The 6,000-nt window shown below is 46.0% G+C and overlaps 1 pseudogene; it reads right to left on the minus strand.

The window, feature by feature from the left end:
- Positions 1-4,283: 4,283 nt before the first annotated feature.
- Positions 4,284-4,381, minus strand: LOC133091576 (U6 spliceosomal RNA; annotated as a pseudogene).
- Positions 4,382-6,000: the final 1,619 nt, after the last annotated feature.

The raw sequence follows: 6,000 nt of genomic DNA on the forward strand, positions 1-6,000 counted from the left end.
CTGTGATCACAGCCCCTCTAAGCCTTGCTCCTCGACTCTACTATGAGGATAATACTATTCACTTCAGAGAGGGGTTGTGAGATTTAAATAAGTTAAAATATGTAAACAGGTGACATATGGACAGTGTTCAGTTGATGTGAGCTCCTTCTCCCCCATCTCTTCTGAATTAGAAATAAGAAGACAATACTCAACCACTCAGGGCACCGTGAGTGACTCCATCTTCTTGCTCACCCCTCAGGATAATCCATCACCCAATCTTATTGATGTTTTCCTCCTAAGCAACTCAAATTTCTACCTCTCTCCAACCAATAGATTAGCTATGACATCAGTTCTGATTTCCAACACTGTGAGACTTGACCACGTCAGGCCTGCTCTAATCCTAACGTGATGGTAAGAAAGAGTTCGGGATTATAAAGTCAGGGCAGAGGAATGATTCCCGCACCTGGAGGAGGTGGACCCTTCCTTGGGTACTGATGTGGGCCACGCTTTTGGGCTCCTCTCTCCCGAAGGCTCTCTCCCTCCATATCCCCTGAACGTGGTGGGTGCATTCCTGAGGAACTAGAGGGCCACCTCAGAGCTACATCCACTGACTTGTATCCTTTGCACTGTCTCTTTGCTAGTTCTTCAGCACACCCAAACGAAGGCCACTTAAAACTAAGTCCAAATCTTTATTCTCTTCTAGTCCTCTAACTCAGACCCGGACTTTGTGGATTGGCCAAAATGATCATATAGTTCACGTTATTACAACAGGTTTCTCATTTGTCTCTTTGCCTCTCATATTAATTACATCATTCTGAAAATGAACCTCTTTAGGTTCATTTTCAGCTCCCACTGTCCTGTGTCTTTAACTCTCTACTCCAGCCAGATTAACCATCTGCACAAAGCTTTTGCTTCCAAGCAGTTGAACATCTCAGTTTCACGGGCTGGTCTGTCCTTGACCTTCCTCTTCAAGAGGAAGCTCAGAATCAACTGCTCTGGGAAGTTTTCTCTGGTGCCACCAGGCTGCATTAGGGGTCCCTCCTCTCTGCTGTGCCCCTCTGTGCTCACCCACTTGCCCCTGCCATAGCCTCACCACCTACACTGGAGTTACTTGCTTTGTTCTGTGTTTTACACCATTCTGGGAGCACCCTGGGAGCAGTGACTTTAAGCAGGGCTTACAACATAGTGGGCACTTAATGTTGCTGAATGTCTGAATAAATGAAATGCGTGATGAAAAAAAGAACTGGTTTTTTTATCTTATGACTCCTATGGACCATGTAATTTATTTTGTTTTCCATTTAACCTTGACTGATAGGTGAAGTATTAATACTATTAGGAGTATATGGCACATATTCAAATTATTAGGGCTACCCCTGGATTTTCACATCCTTTCTCTTTTCCACTCCACTCCAACTTCTTCACTGATACTGTAGTATCAGTACATTTTTGGAACTAAGTGAGAGTGGTGAAATATTTAAAAACTGAACGAATTTGTTTTATCATTGTGAAAAAGCATCTGCCATCAATGCCTTGTCTTGTCAAGTGTCTGAGGACCAACTGCCTCCCAAACCCATGCTCTTATACATACTTTATGAATGAGAAAATGTTATATAAATATTACTCATGACTTTTCCCAACTGGCAAAATCCTGCTTTCTCTATGACACAGCTCAAAAGTCAACTTCTCTGTGAAACTTCTCTGACACCCGTTGCCAAACTCCTTCTGCAGCCCTCTCATCTTTTTTCTTGGGCCACTGGCATTGTTATATATTTGATTTCCCTATTAGTTTAACTGACATACTCATTTTCGTATCTCCAGTGGCTTATCTCAGTTGTGAACAGCTAGGAGGTTTCAATATAGGATTTTGGAATTAATTAATTAGTGAAAAAATTAATTATATAGAGAGGAAGGCTGATGACAACAGGAGAATGGATGAATGAAATTACAGGCACGGGAGCCTTATTAGGACTGGAGCTTTCTGAAATGGGTGATTTGATTTAGTGCTCTAGTGGTAACAACTACACAGTAATGATATGCATGATGTATGCTTGAATTCTTGAGACCTAACCTGCAACAACTACTATTTCAATTCAAGAATTTATTTTGTTTCCTTCGTGCTAATCACTAGGCTATCATTATTTGCAGAAGGGGTCATTTAATAAGTGGTTATTGGTGGCTGTATCCCTAATACTTAGCACAGTGCCTGGCACGTAATAGGTCCTCAGTAAATATAAAGGAGTAGAATCGTGTAAGGGGAGGGAGTGGAGGAGAAGAACGCGGGAGGACACCCGAGGACACCGGGGGCTGGGCAGCTGGGCGAGGGCGCCCTCCTTTAAGGCATTTTTAAAAGGTCGATTCCAGGCGATTTGACCCCCCAAACTCGGCGCGAGAAGCAAGTTGGGGGAAAGCGTGTCAGGAGCAGCCCTGGGGCTCCAGCCCACCCTGACAGAGGGCGATAGGGCTGGGGGTGAAATGCTCAAGTCGAGGAGGAAAAGGAGCCAGTGTTTAGTTAGGTGTCAAAGTACTTGGCTTAAGAAATTAGTCACCCGCTTGGCCAAGTCCTGGCACCGGCTGTTATCTCAACTGCCCTTTAAACGCTTTTGTCGGTGGCTTTTGTTCTTTGAGGATTATTGAACAATTCGGTCCCACAGGTGCCCGCTGTTTTGAGAAAACTTTGTGTCGAAAAATACACAAATTGAAGCAAATCCTCATTTGTTGTTAAACCTCCAGTCTTTTGAGAGGTCCTTTTTCTGAGACAGAAGACTGAGGGTTGACATAATCCTCCATTTAGAGGTCCTAAATGAAGCGGGGGATTTTCCTGCTTAACCCGGGTCACGCCCAACTCTGGTGCAGACCACCTGGAGAAACCCTGATAATTCCGCCCGCTCGCCCGCCCTCCTCTCCTCGTTCCCTTCTCTCTCTCTCCTTGTCTGCGCCCTCTTCTTACAGTTAGTACACGTGTAATTATGACTTAGGTCGTACCCTTCGGTCTTCTTTTTGACAGTTCTCAAATTTCACCATTTACTTATTTGGAGGGGGAGGGTCTTGAAAATAAGAACGCAACTTTAACACCTTCTATAGTTTTAAAAACATCTTACTTCCTTATTTTGACTTCAGTTTTATCAAATGCCAGTCAGAGCGGAGTGAAGACAGGCTGGGGGGAACCCTCGGCAGCTCTCTGCGGTTCAGAGGAGAGGCAAGACAGATCTCGCCCGCACGTGAAGACCCGGCCCCACGAGGCAGCGCGGGCCTCGCCCTCACGTGGAAACCCCGCCCCACAAGGCAGCGCTTGCCTCGCCCTCACGTGGAGACCGCACCTCACTGAGCAGCGCTCGCCTCGCGCTCACGGGGAGACCCCGCCCCACGTGGCAGCGTGCGCCTCGCCCTCACGTGGAGACCGCACCTCACTGAGCAGCGCGCGCCTCGCGCTCACGGGGAGACCCCGCCCCACGTGGCAGCGTGCGCCTTACCCTCACGTGGAGGCCCCGCCCCACAAGGCAGCGCGCGCCTCGCCCTCACATGGAGACCGCACCTCACTGAGCAGCGCGCGCCTCGCGCTCACGCGGAGACCCCGCCCCACGGAGCAATGTGCGCCTTACCCTCACGTGGAGGCCCCGCCCTATAACGCAGTGCGCGCCTTACCCTCACCTGGAGATCCCACCTCACTGAGCAGCGCACGCCTCGCCCGCAGAGGAGGGCTTGGGGCCGCGGCATCCGTGTTTGCCCCGACAGGGGCTCCCCCGTGTGGCTTCTGTGGACGGTAAAGTCTGTGACCTCAATGTTTATACTTCCATTCTCTTTTGAGGATGGAGGATGTTCAGAGTCTTGCCCTCCGGAGCAGAGGAGATACTCTTGTTTTCTTCTTAGCACATTTCTGTCTCTCTCAGAGTAGAAAAAGTTTCCAGGTTTTCTCAGACTAATGTAGACTCTGGCAGAGGAATTCAGTAACATCCAGTTTCGAGTAACTGAACTCCTGCCTGGGAAAGCATTTGGGGTAGAATTACCGCAGGAAACCCCAAGGCTGCTGTTGTCACGCGGATGAGGGAAAGGGGAGGTTAAGACCTCGATTAACTGAATACCCACCAGATGCCAGGCATTTTACGTCATTATTTAATCTTAGAATATCTTAAGTAGGAATTGTCATCCCCATTTTTTAAATTGAAGTTTAGTTGATTTACAATTTTAGTTTCAGGTGTACAGCATTGTGATTTGGTATTTTTACAGATTATACACCATTAAAAGTTATTACAAGATAATGGCTATAATTCCCTGTGCTGTACAGTATATCCTTGTTGTTTATACATAAAAAAATATGGCGTTTTCCTGACATCCTTGCACAGGGGCCATGCTAATCTTCTCTGTATCCGTCCAATTTCAGTATATGTGCTGCCAAAGTGAACACTGCCATCCCCATTTTATAGACAAGGAAGAAGATTCTCAGAGGCACAAGGTCTCAAAATGATGTAGCGAGGGTCCAAACTGTGACCTAAGTCCAGAGCTTTGCACTAATGAGACCACTTACAAGAAGGCAGCATTTCCTGCTCAATTTCTTCTCCTTAGAGATGTCACATTCCAGAGAAATTTCCTTATGTTGCAACTCCAATATCCTTATATCTGTATGGCTCATCTGTGAGTTATGTGTGTGTCACTTCTGCCTCTGCATTTGTAAAGTGTGTTGCGTTTGCAGATTTCATCTCAAGAATAGTTTTTATGAGTTTTTGTTTTTATTTCAGTTTTACTGATGTATAATTGACAACTAAAATTGCAAGATATCTCAAATGTACACAGTGATGATTTGATGAACATTGTGAAAGGATTCTCCCCAACTAATTAATACATCCATTATTATTATTATTATTATGAGTTAATTCATAAAGTGAGGCCAAGGGAGATGAAGTGACATGCTTAAAATTATTACAACTAGCAAATGGATTTCTTAAGTCTAGTGATGTGAAAGCCATTTTGATTCTCATATCAGGCTGTCTTACATCTGCTTTTATAGAGTAGATTTTTAAAAATTTGTCAAGTGAGAGCATCACTATGTTTCCTCCTAACCCTCCAGTTCTGGGAGTTCTGATTTTCTGATTCTTAAGGACTTTCACGTCTTGTCTCCCCTTATCTTCAGTGCTCTGGTCTGGGGATGCTGAGGCCATCGAGAGGTTTAATGACTTGCCCTTGGTCACACAGACGGCCTCTGCCCCACCCAAGCCTGGCATGCAGACTCTCTGACTTGTAGCCTTGCACTGTGGGGTAGGCATTAGCATTTATTTGGCCTCAGTTTGCCCCTTTTCTTTGATGAGCACTTATAATTTCCTTCTTTTCTTGTCTTGTTTTAGAGGGGCTGACCCCATCTTGGCTTTCGGGGTAGACACCTGACTCTGGCCTGGCTAGTCAAAATGATTGTTAGAAAAACAAGCTTATGGTCCAAATTGGGCCAATAGCAGGCAGCTGTAGGTTTCACTAGCACCTTTGGGTGAAAAGTGTGTCTTTCACCTGGGCTTGCAAAAGGGGTTTTTGTGGACTGAATGCCTGTGCCTCCCCCAAAATTCATATGATGGAGCCCTAGCTTCCAGTGTATTTGGAGATTGGGCCTTTAGGGAAGTAACTAAGTTTAAACGAGGTCATAAAGGTGGACATCAAATCCTATAGGATTAGGGTCCTTGTGAGAAGAAGAGACACCAAAATGTGTCATTCCCCCCAGCCCCCAACACATGCACATACTGAGGAAAGGCCATGGGAGGACACAGAGAGGAAGTGACCATCTATAAGCCAGGGAGAGAGTCCTTACCTGAACTGAATCCTGCTGAAGTGTTTCTCTTTGACTTCCCAACCTCCAGAACCATGAGAAATAAACCTCTGTTGTTTAAGCCACCCAGCCTATGGTGTTTTGTTATGGCAGCCTGAACTGGGTAACATAGTGGTAAAAGACCAGCTGGGAGCCACTGGTCATCATCTCTGCCGCCAAGTGAAGGCCAACAGAGGAAGGAAGAGCTGTGAACGGGAGAGTGGGTCTGGACCCTA

The sequence above is a fragment of the Eubalaena glacialis genome, chromosome 4, assembly GCF_028564815.1.
Source record: "Eubalaena glacialis isolate mEubGla1 chromosome 4, mEubGla1.1.hap2.+ XY, whole genome shotgun sequence".
Taxonomy (NCBI): domain Eukaryota; kingdom Metazoa; phylum Chordata; class Mammalia; order Artiodactyla; family Balaenidae; genus Eubalaena; species Eubalaena glacialis.